Consider the following 16,962-nt stretch of genomic DNA (forward strand, 5'->3'; position numbering starts at 1 on the left):
ATTCTCACTCTCAGCTATGTGCTGATGAAAACATCTTATTCACACTCACATTCTGGTTGAGGGCCTGAGTAATGCAAAAGCATTTCCATGGATAAACAAAATATGGAATACGGATTTATGAAATGTTAAATCCAATAGCAAGGTTTGAGAAGATTTGAAGCTCAAGTTGAGGTTCTGGGTGTAAGTTTGCTTGCTGAAAGGTACATTTCCAGGTGTTTCATCAGCCTACTAGGTAACATCTTCAGTGGGCCTCCAGGAGAAGCACTGCTCCTGATTCCTGCTTTCTATTTATATGTTTGGGTTTCTTTGGGCTGGTGTTGTCATTTCCTGCGGTGATGTCATTTCCTGTTCTTTTTCTCAGGAGGTGGTAGGTGGGGTCAAACTCAATGTGTTTGTTGATAGAGTTTCGATTGGAATGCCATGCTTCTTGGAGTTTTCTTGCGTGTCTCTTTTTGGCTTGTCCAAGGATGGATGTTTTCTCCCTATCGAAGTGGTGTCCTTCCTTATCTGTATGTACGGATACGAGTGAGAGAGGGTAATGTCGTTATGTGGCTAATTGATGTTCATGTATCCTAGTTTTTTGCCTGTTTGCCCAGTCCTTGCATGGTATTTTGTAAATGACATTCGTTTTGCTTGTTGTGTGTATAGGGTCTTTCAAGTTCATTAGCTGCTGTTTTAGTGTGTTGGTGAGTTTATGGGCAGGGGTCTGAGTAATCTGGCAGTTATTTCTGAGATGTATTTGATGTAGGGGAGAGTGGCTAGGGTTTCTGGACGTGTTTTGTCTTCTTGTTTGGGTTTGTTGCTGAGAAACCGGCAGTGCTTCACCTGGAGGCCCACTGAAAATGTTACCTGGTAGAGCAACGAAACGTCTGGAAATGAACCTTCCAGCTCAGCGAGCAAATCTACATCCATGTTAAACCCATCTCACAAAGTATATCCAATCATGACGTGCAGGACTGGAAATATAAGGAGACATACAGAAAATGTCAGTGTGATATAGACCGGTATCACTCTTCAAAATGATACAGATTGGCAGCACAACAGAAAACTCTCAGATACTCAGCCAGTTAATGGCGAAAGGAAAGAAAACCTGAAATTTTGGCCCAGGTATTTCTAAATATAGACAGTTATAAATTGACTCACCATATTATTAGTCACTTCAGTTAGTATTAAATGATACATCTTACAGTGTCCAGCAGCAACTGAAAAGACTACTGTATACGCAAAACGTTAAAAAAAGGAGTCTGAATGCAATAAAAATTCAGATTCAGGCCAAGATAAACATTTAACCAACATTAGTCCCTCAATCAGAAAGGGTTAGTGAATATTGATTGAGTTTATCCAACACTTCGACCAAAAGAAAACACAACTGAACATGGAAAGAGAATGAGATACACATACTCTACCAAATGCTGTTGCATACAAGCAAAACTGGCTCCATAGTTATTCAAAGACACATAACTGCAGAAATAAACTCAAATTAGCATTTACATAAGGATACTGGCAGTGAGTGGATAAAGATCAGAATCCCAACAGTTAATGGAAACTAGTATGGAGAATAGGTGAAGAACAGAATGTCCCAGTCTGGACACAATGGGCTGAATGGCTGTACCAATTCTGTGACTCTGTCATAAAGCACAAAATGCAGAAGAGATTAAGGCCCAATTACAACACCCTAAAAACTACTATCACAGAATGAATCACAGTCACATGTTCACAAAAGAATAACTCAGGCAAACAGTTATGAATACACTCACATTCACATTACAGAACCCGACAGAGAAGGATTCTTAACTAAACATTCACAAAGTAAAAATTGACAGTGACTGTTAAAAACTAAATTCTCACATTCACATCGCAGAAACTGACAGGCTTATATTGACAATTACCCAAGCACATTCACCATGCAGGTTTCCTCAGGAGGCTAAGTAAATCCAGCATGTCCATAAAGACACTTGCAAATTTTTCTGGATGCATCCTCTCTAGATGTGTCACAGCGTGGTATGGCTACTGTTGATTGACAATTACACTCACTGTCAGATTGATAATGTGGAGAGCCCTGGACTTTCAATCTGGCATCGGTCAATCATGATCTCCTTGTTATTAGATACGCGACTGTCACTGGCTGCGAGAGCAGAGAAAAAAAAATCATAAAATACAATTGTAACAGTGTCTGTAAGGACATTATTTCTTATTGCACGTTCATTGCCTGAGTGTTCTCAGCCCTTAGTAAATGTCCGATACATGCAGAATGGCAACGTGAGCGTCCCTGATCGTGTTTGACTTCACATTGGTATCACATTTCCTTTAAATGCATTAAGAAAGGCTGAATTAATCCCCAGTGCAATAAGTAGTCAGTCGATGCAGCATACGATAATGAGCGGTCCCTGACCCTCTGTACATTATTCACTGGTTTCACTGATTTCAGAGAGAGAGCATATTAGACAATAGTGAGTCAGTCCTCAGCTGTAAAGGATGGAATGGGGTAAAGTGGGATTGTGTTAACTATCCTTTTGTAATAGAAAAACAAATGAACGAGTATGGACTCATGCACTCTCCTCAAACTATCTGGTCTTTTCTTCGTGTTCGCTGGCTTTTCAAATTTTTTTAAAAAGCAGTTGATCACTTGGTGCCAATTCTTTCTCCTTTCCCAATGGCAGCTATATTAACACCAACAGAGAGAATGAATAGTGTTTCCTGGAATTTCAAATCCAGTACCACAATATGTTAAAATTATATTGTATAATATCCTGACTAGATTAGATTAGATTCCCTACAGTGTGGAAACAGGCCCTTCGGCCCAACAAGTCCACACCAACCCTCCGAAGAGCAACCCACCCAGACCCATTCCCCTACATTCATTCCTGACTAATGTACCGAACACTACAGGCATGACCAATTTACCGAACCTGCACATCTTTGGACTGTGGGAGGAAACCGGAGAACCTGGAGGAAACCCACGCAGACTCGGGGAGAATGTGCAAACTCCACACAGACAGTTGCCTGAGACAGGAATTGGCGGGTCCCTGGTGCTAGGAGGCAGCAGTGCTAAGACTGAGCCTAGTATAATAAATTCTGCAGTCACCGAAGGTTTTGTTAGTTATAATCGTTGCCACCTTTATCACAAAATCCTTCTGCATTTCTCCAACTTGCGGGAACAGATTTTCTCTTTAACTCTATCTTCATCAATAAGACGTCTTGTACCTTTGTTCCAAATTAACTTAAATTTTCTACTGTGTTCTTCTTGATCCTCCTGATGAATTCTGATATAAAACACAAGAAAACTTGATGCCATTTTCTCAGATACTCAATGTGATCACATAATATTTTGAAGCAGTGGAGTAGGAAAGATTTAGTGTGATCAGGTAGATTAGTAAAGCTATTCAATTTTCTTTTTGTGAGAAAAGTTGAACAGTTTCATTCTTCAATACATCTACTTTGACCATTCCAATTTCCTCCACTGCATGAGAGAAAATCAAAGTCCTTTTGCCATCCTTCCACCTCCCCAATAGAGCTACACAAGTGGCCCAATGATGATGAGCACTATCACAATACAGAGCACACAATACATTACCTTTACTTCAACAGTCTTCAAATAATTATACCACTGTGCACTGCGGAAAGAAAAACTAATTATGAGAGTGACAGATGAGTTATTTGTTCATGGAACACAAACTGACAGGTACATATACTTTCACATACAGATGCACGCATCCATTCATATAGTCGAAGCTGTCAGGGATAGACTGATAATTGCACAAACACATCCACATTACAGAAACAGACAGGTACATTTTGATAACACACATATCCCCGGAGCAGAATCTCACAGGTATACACTGATAACTACATTCTTACATTCACCTAATGGGGCAGACTGATAACTAAAGTCACATTGACATAGCAAAAGCTGACAGGTAGAGATGGATAATGACATTCATATTCACACAGCAGAATCTGACAGGGGCAGATAGATAATTGGACAGTCATCTTCACATCACAGAAACTGTAAGTATAAACATTTGGGCATATTCTCATTGGAGTTTTGAAGAATAATGTGTCACCTTTTAGTAGAAGAGAAAATGATCTAAAAGGAGTTGACAAAGTATGTAGATGCTGGGTGAACGTCACTGCTCATTAGAGAATCCGGGGTAATGTGGCAGTTTGAACAGGAAGCCTTCCGTCTAATAAGAAAATGTAAAACATGCTGCCATTGTTCTATTCCACAGGGAGCAGTTTGGGTTGTTTTATCAACTTAACTTCAGCTCAGGTAGCTATATATCTTTCACGATACATAAGGGAGTCTTTGGTTATGGACAATAAACATAAAAATGGGGTTAAAAACAATTGTGATTTTTTTCTTATGACAGAACACAGGCAAATAAAAATGCCACAAACATTTCATTTTCCTTATGGTCTTCTGCTTTGAGACATTTAAACTGACTCAAGCCTGAAAGAAATTAATAACTCTCGTGTATACCTTACAACAGCATGGCAGAAATAGGAGACATCATTCACCTTCCACTTTATCTGTAACGTACTGATATGTATGTGTTCACAGATCATACACTGACAGATTCAGTTTCAAATGACCATGACATACCAGGGATGGAGTAAAAAAAGATTGCTTGGTTCTTTTCTTGAGGTTTCACACATGAGATGCAATTCACACACACCAACGTCTGCAAACAGTAAAAGTGCAAACCGCAAACACTCCTCTGATACTCTTTCCAGGCGTGAAAAGTTGAGTCAGAAGAGAGACCCCAGCAAAGAAAATACATTTCCTCTCCACAGGTCAGTTGACAATGTTTACAGATACTCTGGCCACTCCCCATAGTCACATGCCACTGAAGACAACCCCCAGCCTCACAGTCACATATTACCCCAGGTACTATGGTAGGATGAGATCATCCTCGGAGATAATGCAAATGCTAATGCCCTAATCCTGGGAATCATAATGCAGAAGATTTCCTGACCCAGTGATTCCCAAGGACAACATAGGTGTGATGTATTCGAACTTCGGAGTGGCTCTGAAAATGAGTTCTGGTCCTGCTTCTGCCTCAGACAACGTAGGTGTGATGGGCCTCAGCATTGGGGGGATGATCAAGCAAGCGAACCTGATTGGCTGGGGATGGCTATAAAAGTATGATAGAGATTCAACAGTAATTTAACTTGATAATAGGGAGTTCAGTAGCAAATGACTGTGTAATTGGAGTAAGGGTCATTCGCATTCCTGCCTGACTGTCGTCCTCACCCACTTCCAGAACATTCACTCATTGTAGTTTAACCCTTAATATTACATTAATGTCCAGAGAGATATTCCCATTTAATCTTTCCACATTACAGAATAGAAGGATCTGCTGGCCTTTGATAGAATGGTATGCTCTTCCTGTTGGATGTGGGAGATTAGGGAGAGTATCCATGTTACTGGTGATTATGTCTGCAGTACGTGTGTTTGGTTGTAAATCCTATCGGATCATGTGGATCGGTTGGAGCAACAGTTGAAAGGATCTGCTGATGGGGAGTTGAAGAGGGGAGGTTGAATACTCATGTGGAGCATATATACTGACTGAGACCAATTGAGTCAATTGGCCTGGCCCTGGATACAAACTTAATGGAACAAAGACAAACATATTTACTTTTCATCTCATTGGAGTGGTAAGGAAAACATTATTTCCTATCCAGGATAAATTAAATGTCCTTCCTCAGGGGATCATTTCCATGGGAATGTGCAGTTCCATGCTCAAAGAACATCAGCCTGACTGGAAGCAAAGTAGCAAGAGTGGCCTATCCAGCAGAAAGCAATCCTTTGGTCGTCCCCATTTCACCTTCTGTCAGAATGAAGGTGGATTAGTCTTGAGCTGGATTTTCCCTCATTTTGATATCAATTCATTGGATATAGTATCAATGTCTGGGTCAGCATTCATTGCCCACCTGAGTTGTTCACTTTGAGAAAGTGATGGTGAGTTGCCTTCTGGGACTGCAGTCCTTGTGGTGTTGGCTCACCCACAAAGCTGTTACAGAGCAGTTCCAGGATTTTGACCCATTGATAGTGAAGGAACAGCCAATGTGGAGATTTATGATGTTCAAGTCCCAGTCATTTCAGTGACTCCATTAGATCTTCATGTACTAGTCATTTTGAGATTTCTGTCTGCAAACCCTCCCTTTCTAACAGCCTGTTAATGAGAATGGCGTGTGACATGGAGGGGAGCTTGCAGGTGGTAATGTTCCCAGGTAACTGCTGCTCTTGTTCTTCTAGATGGTGAAGGTGTGGGTTTGAAATGTGCTGTCGAAAAGATTTAATAATTCAGATTAAAAACAGATCCAAGTCCTCTGATCATTTGTGAGGTTTCTTGTGCCTCCACAGACTGGAATACTGAGTGAATTCTTTCCCACACTCAGAACATATGAATGACTTCTTCCTAGTATGACCTAATTTGTGTGCCTGTAGGACAGATAAATATCTGAATCGCTTCCCACACTTGGAGCATTTGAATGGCTTTTCCCCTGTGTGGATGCGTTGGTGTCTCACGAAGGCTGATGACACAGTGAATTCTTTTCCACAATCAGAGCAGGGAAATGGCCTCTCCCCAGTGTGAACTCATTGGTGCATGCGCAGGCTGGATAACTGCGTGAACACTTTTCCACACTCCAAGCAGGTAGGTGGCCTCTTCCCTGTGTGAACTTGCTGGTGTGTCAACAGGGTGAAATACTCACAGAACGTCTTGTCACACTCAGAGCAGGTGAATGGTCTCTCTGCAGTGGCATCACGCTGGTGTATCCACAAGGCAGACGAATCAAGGAATCCCTTCCCACATTCGGTGCAGATGAACGGCCTCTCCCTGTAGTGACCACGTCGATGAAACTCCAGAGTTGACAGGGAATGGAATCCATTCCCACAATCATCACATTTCCATGGTTTCTCCATATTAAGGGTGGCCTTGTGTCTCTGTAAGTTCATACTATGAATGGTGTGATGTTTCTTTCGGGTATGAGACTTTTTGAAGGTTTATCAATTCACTGAAAGACTCGCAGTTGGTAAGTATGTCTCAGTTCTTTTCTAGCCAAATTGTTGTTTCAAATCTTTTGAACCAGAGAGACAGACATTCTTGATCTATGGTTTACAGTCAATGATATTTAAATGCCAGTTATTTCAGTAAACCTATAAGATCTTCAAGTGTTGGTTGTTTTGAGATTGCTGTCTGAAATTCTTCTCTTTCTAACATACTGAAAGAAAGTTATAAAAGTCATCACTATTCGGTTCGAAATTCAGAACAATCAAATCTGAGTGATCATCATTTCTTGCCCTGGACAGATTCTGTCCTTCCCTGGGTTAATTTCCTTTCTCTTTCAGTTGCTGCAAATAGATAATTTCAGACCAGAACTTTAAGAAGAAGAAACCGGGTGATTGGAGGAATTGTCAGTCTGAGTAAAGCTCCATCTTCATTCATACAAAGACAAACAGCAGCACCAGCTTTTGCTGGGTCGTACGGAGCAGCTTTCTAAACTCATGGTTGCACGATCGCGCTCAGACAATAGGGCGCTCTGATTGGTCGGAGGTCCAGATTGCTTCCGGTCCTCCAGTGCTTTCTATTGGTCACTTTGCCGCTGGGATGGAAGATGGAATCACGAGGGGCAGCAGCGGGCCTGACGAAATGACGTTTGTATGCTTTTTGCCAGGAGACAAGAGACTGCGATGATAACTGACCATTGACATTGAAGGGGCTGTCCCCGCCCCAAAGTTGTTTATGCACATGCGCGGTATACGCTTTGTTGTGTCAGATCGTGAACCTATCACATGACCAGCAGCAACATGGATTGTGGGAGTTGTAGTCCCCATGAAGCTACTGGTGCCCTGTCTCCGGGAAGTGGATGAAAAGTATGGGTCGGAACCTGGTGGGAACAGGAGTCCTGAAACGTTAATTCTGCTTTCTGTTCACAGATGCTGCCAGACTTGCTGAGCTTTTCCAACAATTCCTGTTTTTGTTTCTCATTTGCACCGGCCGCATTTTTGGCGGCTTTTATGAGGACTTAGAGACCTGGGTGGCAGCTTTTGGGGGAGCAGCGAAATAGGTGACTGTGACAGTGAATACCAGAAGCATCTTCAGGGAAGGAGATTTGGGCTAATAGCAAAGAGATCGTCAGATGAATTAGCAGTCCAAACTTAGACAATGAGGGAATATGCGGGATATAGTGATTAATATACATAGACTGGGAAGTATATTCAGACCATGTAGAATAATGTGTTTGGAATGTCCAGCCTGTACTTATAAAACCATATAATTCTTCTTGAGCAGTGACTGTGCATCAAGGATGATTCTTTTTCTATGCGTCCTGGGATTATTGGGTCGTTTAATGTTGAATCCGCAAGTACTGCCCATGTGGGGCAGATGATATTTGCTGAAGCCAGTGTGGGTGTGATGGGTACATTTTCACATGCTTCTTCCAGTTATAACCTTTGTTTTCCATCTGGGGATATTTCAGATATCAAAATTGTTGTCTTCTTCAATGATACTTCTTTGCCAAATTGCATGTTTGGGGGCATTACATTTTTGTTTTTAAGAGAAAATGTGGAGTCATACTGAACACTGCTTGCTCAGATTACTGAGCTGCTTTGGAAGTCCTGTGTCAGACGTGCAATTGATGCGATCTGTAGTTGATTGTGCACAAGCAGTGCCTCAGTTCAAGACTCTTCAGTCTGATCTGCATTTTAATAACCACTTTCCTGGAGGTCATTCAAGAGGGGAGAGCAAAAAGGCAAGTGGTAGTTGTAGGGGACTCTTTAACTGGGAGTATTGACAGCATCCTTTGTAAGCGGGATTGAGAGTACTGCACAGTGTATTGCCTTCCCCATGCCAGGTTGAGGAAATCTCTGGCCTCCTTGAAAGGATATTTAAGTGGGAGAACAAGGATCCAATTAGTCTGGTTCACATTGATATGAACATCATAGGCAAGGTGAGGACGAATGACCTGTTTGGGGATTATTAAGCACGGGAAACAAACTTAAGGAACAGGTCCTCCAAGGGTTATAATCTCCAGATTACTACACGAGCCATGTGCAAATTGGTTTAGGTAAAATAAAATTAGGGAATTAAACACATTCCTAAAAGAGTAGTGTGGGAACGAGGGGCTCCGTTTCTTGGGGCATTGGCATCAGTTTTGGAACAGGAGGGATCTGTACTATTGGGACGGTCTCCACCTGAAATGATCTGGAACCAGTGTTCTCGCGAAAAGGAGAAATGAGGTGATCACGAGGACTTTAGTGATGGAGGGTGGGTTGGGGGGGAGCGACAGGAAGTATCATGGTAAATAGAAAGGAAAGCAGCAGATTAACGTGTGTGCAGAAAGGTTTAACTACATCCAAGACTATGAAAGACGTTAAAAGGAAGGACAAGTCAGGAGGTATTAGTGGAAATTAATAGAATTCAAAAAGGTGTAAAAAATGAGCATAAAGGCACTTTACCTAAATGCTCGTGGCATTCAAAACAAGGTAGATCAGTTCATTGTGAATTAGTATGATTTAGTAGCTATTATGGAACAGGATCGCAAGATGGTCAAGTCTGGGAGTCAAATATCCAGGGCTTATCAGACTGTTTGGAAGGACAGACAGAAATGGAAGGGGGTGGTGTAACTCTGATATTTAAGGATGATATTAGAGCTATGGTGAAATAGGTTCCATGAAGAATAAGGTTTAATCCATTTGAGTAACAAATAGAAACGCAAAGAAAAATAAGTCACTATTGGCGAAGTCTATACGGCACCAAATAACATCACACTGGGGAGGGAAGTGAACATAGAAATAAATAATTCCTGTAAAAATGGTTTGGTAATTATCATGGGGGACTTTAAACTACATGTCAATTGGTGAAACCACGTTGGTGAATAGAGCCTTGAGGAGGACTTCATTGAATGTATCCACAATAGTTTTCTTGAACAGTATGTAATGGAACTGACGAGGGACTAAACTACTCTAGATCTGGTCCTGTGTAATAAGACGGGATTAATTAAAGATGTCATAGTTAAAGATCCTATTGGAAGGAGTGATCATAGTATGGTTGAATTTAGAATACAGATGGAAAGAAAGATAAAAATCCAATACCAGAGTCCTGTGCTCAAACAAGGGAGACTACAATAGGATGACAGAGGAGTTAGCAGACTTTATAGTGGGACAATTGCCGAACAGTGGAGGACTTTCAAAGCAATTTTCCAAGGTGCTCCACAACAGTATACACCACTGAAAACGAGGTTAATCTGTCATGGGTGTCTAAGGAAGTAAGTGAGGCTCTCAAGTTACAAGAGAAAGCACACAAAGTGGCAAAGAGCAGTGGGAAGCCAGAGGATTGGGAAAACTTTAAAGGTCATCAGAAAGGAACAAAAAAGCTATTAAGAAATTAAGATAGATTATGAGATTAATGTAGCTCAGAATATAAAAACAGACAGCAAAAATTTCTTCAAATATATAAAGCGAAGAAGACTAGCTAAGGTAAACATTGGTCTTTTAGAGGGTAAGAAGGGGGATTTCACATTGAGATAATGAGGAATTGGCCGAAGCATTGAACAGGTATTTTGTGTTAATATTCACAGTGCAAGATACAAGTACCGTACCAGTAATTGACAAGGAGATGAAGGGAGGTGTCATGGAGTCCTACAGCACAGCAACAGGCCTTTTCGCCCAAGTTCTTCAATGCCAACAAAAAGGTCCATCCAATCCCATTCCCTGGAATTGGCCCATATCCTTCTAATCATTTCCTGTCCATGTACTTGTCTAAACACCTTTTAAATATTGCTAATGTATCTTCCTCAACCACTTCTGCTGTCATCTCATTCCATGTGCATACCACCCTCTGTATAAAAACATTGCTCCTCCAGTTCCCTTTTATTCTTTCTCCTCTAACATTAGACTGATGCCCTCTGATCCTCCATTCCCCAATCTTGGGAAAAAGACTCAGTGCATTCACCCAACCTGTTCCTCTCATAATCTTATACAGTTCTATAAAATCCCCCCTCAGTCTCCGATGCTCTAAAGAGTGAAGTCCTAGTTTGTCTACGTATAACTCAGACCACTGAGTCCTGGCAGCATCATTGTAAATTTCTTCTGCACTCTTTCCAGTTTAGTAACATCCTTTCTATAACAAGGTGACCAAAACTGAACAGACCACTCCAAGTGCGGCCTCACCAATGTCCTGTGCAACTGCAACATAACTTCCCAATTTCGATACTCAATGCCCTGACTAATGAAGGCCAGTATGCCAAAAGCCTTCTTCACTGCTGTCGACCCATTACTCCACTTTGACAGAACTGTGAACTTGAACTCCAAGTTCCCTCTGTCCCACTACACTCCTTAAGGCTTTATGATTCACCATGAAATTCCTACCTTGATTTGTTTTTCCAAAATACAAGACCTCACACACACAAAGGTATGCTGACTATTCCCTATCAAACCCTGTCTTTCCAAATGCATGTAAATCATATCTCTCAGAATTTTCAAGTAGTTTACCTACCACAGATTAAATCTTACTGATCTGTATTTCCCAGGCTTTTCTTTGCAGCCATTGTTGAATAATAATTGGCCAATTACAGGGAAATGGGATTGGATGGACATTTTTGTTGGCATGGAACAGTTTGGGCTAAAGGGCCTGCCTCTATGCTGTAGGACTCTATAACATCTCCCTTTGTCTCCTTGTCAGTTACTGGCATGGTACTGGTATCTTGTACTGTGAACACTAACACAATAACATTTGTCACCCTCCACTCTTCTCTGACCTCACTCATGGCTAACAACGATGCAAAATTATCAGCCAGGTCCCCCCGCAATTTCTCCTCCAGCCTGTTGCAGTTAGGATGTAGAAATATTTATCACAAAAAGGTCAATGTTGGACAAACTAACGGATATAAGGGCAGACCAGTCTCCTGGCCCTAACGGATTGCATCCGAGGGGACTAAAAGAAATGGCACTCTTGGTAATTTTCTAAACTTAGCTGGACTCTGGGGCAGTTTGAGCAGATTGAAAACACCAAATGTGGTGCCACTGTTTAAGAAGCGAGGTAGAGAAAAAATGAGGAATTATAGGACAGTTAGGTTAACATATGTAGTGGGCAAGATGCTCGAGTCTACTGTCAAGAAGAAATAGCAAAGCATCTCGATAGAAATTGTCCCATTCGGCAGGCACAACAGGTCATGCTTAATTAATCTTTTGGAATTCTATGAAGCCATTATAATTGCACTGAATAATGTGGACCCAGTAGATGTGATATATCTAGATATCCAAAAAGCATTCAACAAGGTGTCAAGTAAAAGGCTGCTGCATAAGATAAAGGTGTTACAGGCAATCCACGAGCATGAATAGAGGATTGGTGAATGAACAGAAAGCAAAGAATGGGGATAATTGAATGCTTTTCTGGTTGGCAATCGATGATAGTGGGGTGCCTCAGGGATCATTGAGTCATAGAGATGTACAGCAAGGAAACAGATCCTTCAGTCCAACTCATCCATGCTGACCAGATATCCCAACCCAAACTAGTCCAACCTGCCAGCACCCAGCCCATATCCCTACAAATCCTTCCTATTCATGCACCCATCCAGATGCCTTTAAAATGTCACAATTATACTAGCCTCCACCACTTCCTCTGGCAGCCCATTCGACACATGCACCACCCTCTGTGTGAAAAGGTTGCCCCTTAGGTCTCTTCATGTCTTTCCACTTTCACCCTAAACCTATGCCCTCTAGTTCTGACCTCCCCCACCTCAGGGAAAAGACCTTGTCTATTTACCCGATCCATGCCCCTCATGATTTTCTAGACCTCTACAAGGTCACTCCTCAGCCTCTAATGCTTCAGGGAAAATAGCCCTAGTTTATTCATCCTCTCTCTATAGCTCAAATCCTCCAACCCTGGCAACATCCTTGTAAATCTTTCCTGAACCTTTTCAAGTTTCAGAACATCTTTCTGATAGGATGGAGACCAGAATTGCATGCCATATTCCAAAAGTGGCCTCACCAATGTCCTGTACAGTCGCAATATGACCTCCCAACTCCTGTACTCAATACTCTGACCAATAAAGGAAAGCATATCAAATGCCTTCTTCACTATTCTGTCTACCTGTGACTCTGCTTTCAAGGAGCTATGAACCTGCACTCCAAGGTCTCTTTGTTCAGCGGTACTCCCTCGGATCTGAACATTAAATGTATAAGTCCTGCTAAGATTTGTTTTCCCAAAATGCAGCATTTATCTAAATTAAACCCCATTTGCCACTTTGTTGGGACCACAATTGTTTACAATTTGCACAGATGGTGTGGAGTTGAGGACCACATGTAGTGTGTTAAAGTTTGCAGATAACAAATGTTTAGGGGCATATAGATCGTTCAAGTGAGTGTGTGAAGTTCTGGCAGATGGAGTAAAATGTTGGTAAATGTGAAGTCATCCATTTTAGTAGCAATAATAGTAAAAAGGACTGTTATTCGAATGGTAAAATTTGCAATAAATTGCTATGCAGAGAGACTTTGGTGTCCTTGTGCATAAATTGCAGAAGGCTGGTCTGCGGGTGCAACAGGTAAATACTAAGGCAATGGGCAGCACAGTGGCTCAGTGGTTAGCACTGCTGCCTCACAGCACCAGGGTCCCAGGTTCAATTCCAGCCTTCGTCAACTGTCTGTGTGGAGTTTGCACATTCTCACGTGTCTGTGTGGGTTTCCTCCCACAGGGCAGGTGAATTGGCTATGGCTAAATTGCCCACAGTGTTCAGTGCATTAGTCAGAGGGAAAGGGGTCTGGGTGGGTTACTCTTCGGAGGGTCGGTGTGGACTGGTTGGCCCAAAGGGCCTAATTCCACCCGGTAGGGAATATAATCTAATCTTTAAAAATGGTATATTGTCCTTTATTAGTAGAGGGATCGAGTTTAAAAGTGGAGAGGATATGTTACGGCTCTGTAGGGTGTTGGTGAGGTCACACCCAGAGTACTGCATGCAGTTTTGGTCTTCTTACTTGAGAAAGGAGATACTGGCACTAAAGGGGGTGCAGAGAAGGTTCACTAGGTTCCTGAATTGATGAGTTGAGGGGATTGCTTTCTGAGGAGAGACTGAGTAGACTGGGATTATATTTGTTAGAATTTAGAAGAATGGGGGAGGGGGGGGGGCGCGGAGGGGAGAAATCTTACAGTAACATATAAAATTATAAAGGGAATAGATGAGATTGAAGCAGGGAGAATGCTTCCACTGGTGAGTGGAACTGGGACAAGACGGTATTGCCTCAAAATTAGGGGGAGCAGATTTAGGACTGAACTGAGAAGGAATTTCTTCACCCAGAGTGTTGTGAATTTGTAGAATTCCCTGCAGTATTTGAGGTTTCCTCATTGAATGCTTTTAAAGCGAAGATCATGTTTTTAAAGAGTAAAGGAATTCAGGGTTATGGTGAGAGGCTGGGTAAGTAGAGCTGAGGCTGGGAAAAGATCAGCCATGATCTTATTGAATGGTGGAGCGGGCTGAAAGGGCCAGATGGCCAACTCTTACTCCGGGTTCTTATGTTTGTAATTCTTAGTGGTCAATCACCCCAAACCTAGAACATCACTGCAGGAGTTTCTCAGTTTCCCAATCGCTCTGAGCTGCCTCAATGACTTTACGTTTGAATGAAAGTCCAAGTTGGTACTCTGATTACACAATATGTAGCACCATTTGAGACTCCTCAGGCACACAAGCAATCTCTGGCCTAACACTGTAAAAGAAGATCAGTCACATGGAACACGTTTTGTGTAACAGGACATCTCAAGATCCTTCAGGAGTGTTTGCAAAATAAACATTGGGCACTGACACATTGAATGGTATTCTCTTGAATGATGAAAATTTTGATTGTAGGGCAAGTTTCACATACGAGGAATAGCTGAGGATCCTGGGATTGCATTCATTGGAGTTTAGAAGATTAAGGGGAGATCTAATAGAAACTTACAAAGATAATACATGGCTTGGAAAGGGTGGACGGTAGGAAATTGTTACCGTTAGGCGAGGAGACTAGGACCCATGGACACTGCCTTAGAATTAGAGGGGGTAAATTCAGAATAGAAATGCGAAGACATTTCTTCAGCCAAAGAGTGGTGGGCCTGTGGAATTCATTGCCATGGAGTGCAGTGGAGGCCAGGACGCTAAATGTCTTCAAGGCAGAGATTGATAAATTCTTGATGTCACAAGGAATTAAGGGCTACGGGGAGAATGCGGGTAAGTGGAGTTGAAATGCCCATCAGCCATGATTGAATGGTGGAGTGGACTCGATGGGCCGAATGGCCTTACTTCCGCTCCTATGTCTTATGGTCTTATAACTTGCCCATGACTGATGTCGAGCAACACAGCCCAATATGCAGATATCACAGAGTTATGGACTGGATATCAGTGATCAAGAGGGACGTTTGCAATTTTTAACTGGAGCAAATTTCTGCTCATGGAGGCAGTAGCTTAGTGGTATTATCTGAAGACTATTAAACTAGGGATCCAGGTAATGTTTGGGGGGGATCTGGTTTTGATATCCACTATGACAGATGATGGAATTTGAATTCAATAAAAATCTGGAATTAAAAGGCTAACAATGACCTGGTTGAGTGTTCGAAAATCCCACCTGGTACGCTGAAGTCCTTTAAAAGAAAGAAACCCTGTCCATACCCAGTCTGCTGTACGTGATTCTAGATCCACAGCATTGTGGTTGGCACTTAACTGCCCTGGATGAGCGAGTGATGCTCACAGCCTGTGACTTAATAAGTCAATAAAACATCCAGTGCTGTAGAATACACTGTCTGATAATTTAGCAACAGTGGAATAACGGAGACATTGAGTTGTCTGATGAGGTAGAATTGAGTAATGTCAGCAGAGGTGTGAAAACGAACACCATGCCTTTGGATGAGCTCACCTCATGGTGCCGTTTGGTTGAGAACAGCAGGAGCCAGGGATAGGCTCTTCCCTTGGGGGTTACCAAGTTCTAGGTTTTTGGAAAGGAAAGGGAGTTTGGAAATGAGGCCACGTTGGTTTTCACTGGATGATGATGGTGGAATTAAAGTGACAGGGACCTTACCAGATGAGAGCAAGAACTGGTAACAATATCAGGGAATGGGAGGAGGTTGGATGTTTGGCCATTAAGTGGAAAAATGGTCAAGAGATGAGAAGTTGGTTCTCATGGACAGGAGGAGCTCCCAAGGTAGGAGGGTAGCTGGATAAAGTTGAATATTAAGGACGCAGACAAGGTGGAACTTCAGAGACAGTTTCAGAGAAAGGATGGAAGAGAAAGAGACAGCTGCTCAGATTATCTCAATCTGAACGACAAAGAAGCTCCGTGAGCTCTGTACAAGCAGAGACAGTTTCAGAGAAAGGAGGGACATGGAAGAGACAGCTGCTCAGATTATCTCAATCTGAATGACAAAGAAGCTCCGTGAGCTCTGTACAAGATGGAAGAGAGAGAAAGGGAAACTTTTCAAAAGGAAGTGAAAAGGACATTAGAAAGTGTTAGCAAACTGGGTGTTTACCACAAATTTGATATAATTGACCTTTAATAAACACCTGTAACCAAGCTAGAATTTTCACAAGGTCAATTGAAAAAGACTGCAATGAATCAAATTGGATGCTGGATGTGATCAACAGCAAATTCCAACTCCTTCACTTATGGAAGTTACTTTGGCAGTTATGTAGTTAACTGATGCATGCTCGGGATCATATTACAGGGCTTCAATAACAGATAATGATAGTGTATTGTGATAGGTTAGCTGAATCACTGGTTCATGAGTTTATGCTGAAGACAATGAGGTTATAATCTGATAGGTTAAGTGTGATGCAGGGAACCAATCAGTCGACAACCTCATTATCTTTAGCATTAGCTCATGTACCAATGATTCAGCTAACCTATCACAATGCACTATCATTATCTGTTACTGGAGCCCTGTAATATGATCCCGAGCATGCATCAGTTAACTACATAACTGCCAAAGTAACTTCCAT

At 42.0% G+C, this 16,962-nt stretch overlaps 1 long non-coding RNA gene across 1 annotated transcript in view; it reads left to right on the forward strand.

Annotated features, from left to right (window-relative positions):
- Positions 1-4,742: 4,742 nt before the first annotated feature.
- Positions 4,743-16,962, forward strand: part of LOC122544676 — a 65,082-nt gene continuing 52,862 nt past the window's right edge. The window contains exon 1 of the long non-coding RNA XR_006310437.1: positions 4,743-5,073. This is a non-coding gene — a long non-coding RNA (uncharacterized LOC122544676). The remainder of the gene's footprint in view (positions 5,074-16,962) is intronic.

Source organism: Chiloscyllium plagiosum, chromosome 50 (genome assembly GCF_004010195.1).
Source record: "Chiloscyllium plagiosum isolate BGI_BamShark_2017 chromosome 50, ASM401019v2, whole genome shotgun sequence".
In the NCBI taxonomy this organism is placed as follows: domain Eukaryota; kingdom Metazoa; phylum Chordata; class Chondrichthyes; order Orectolobiformes; family Hemiscylliidae; genus Chiloscyllium; species Chiloscyllium plagiosum.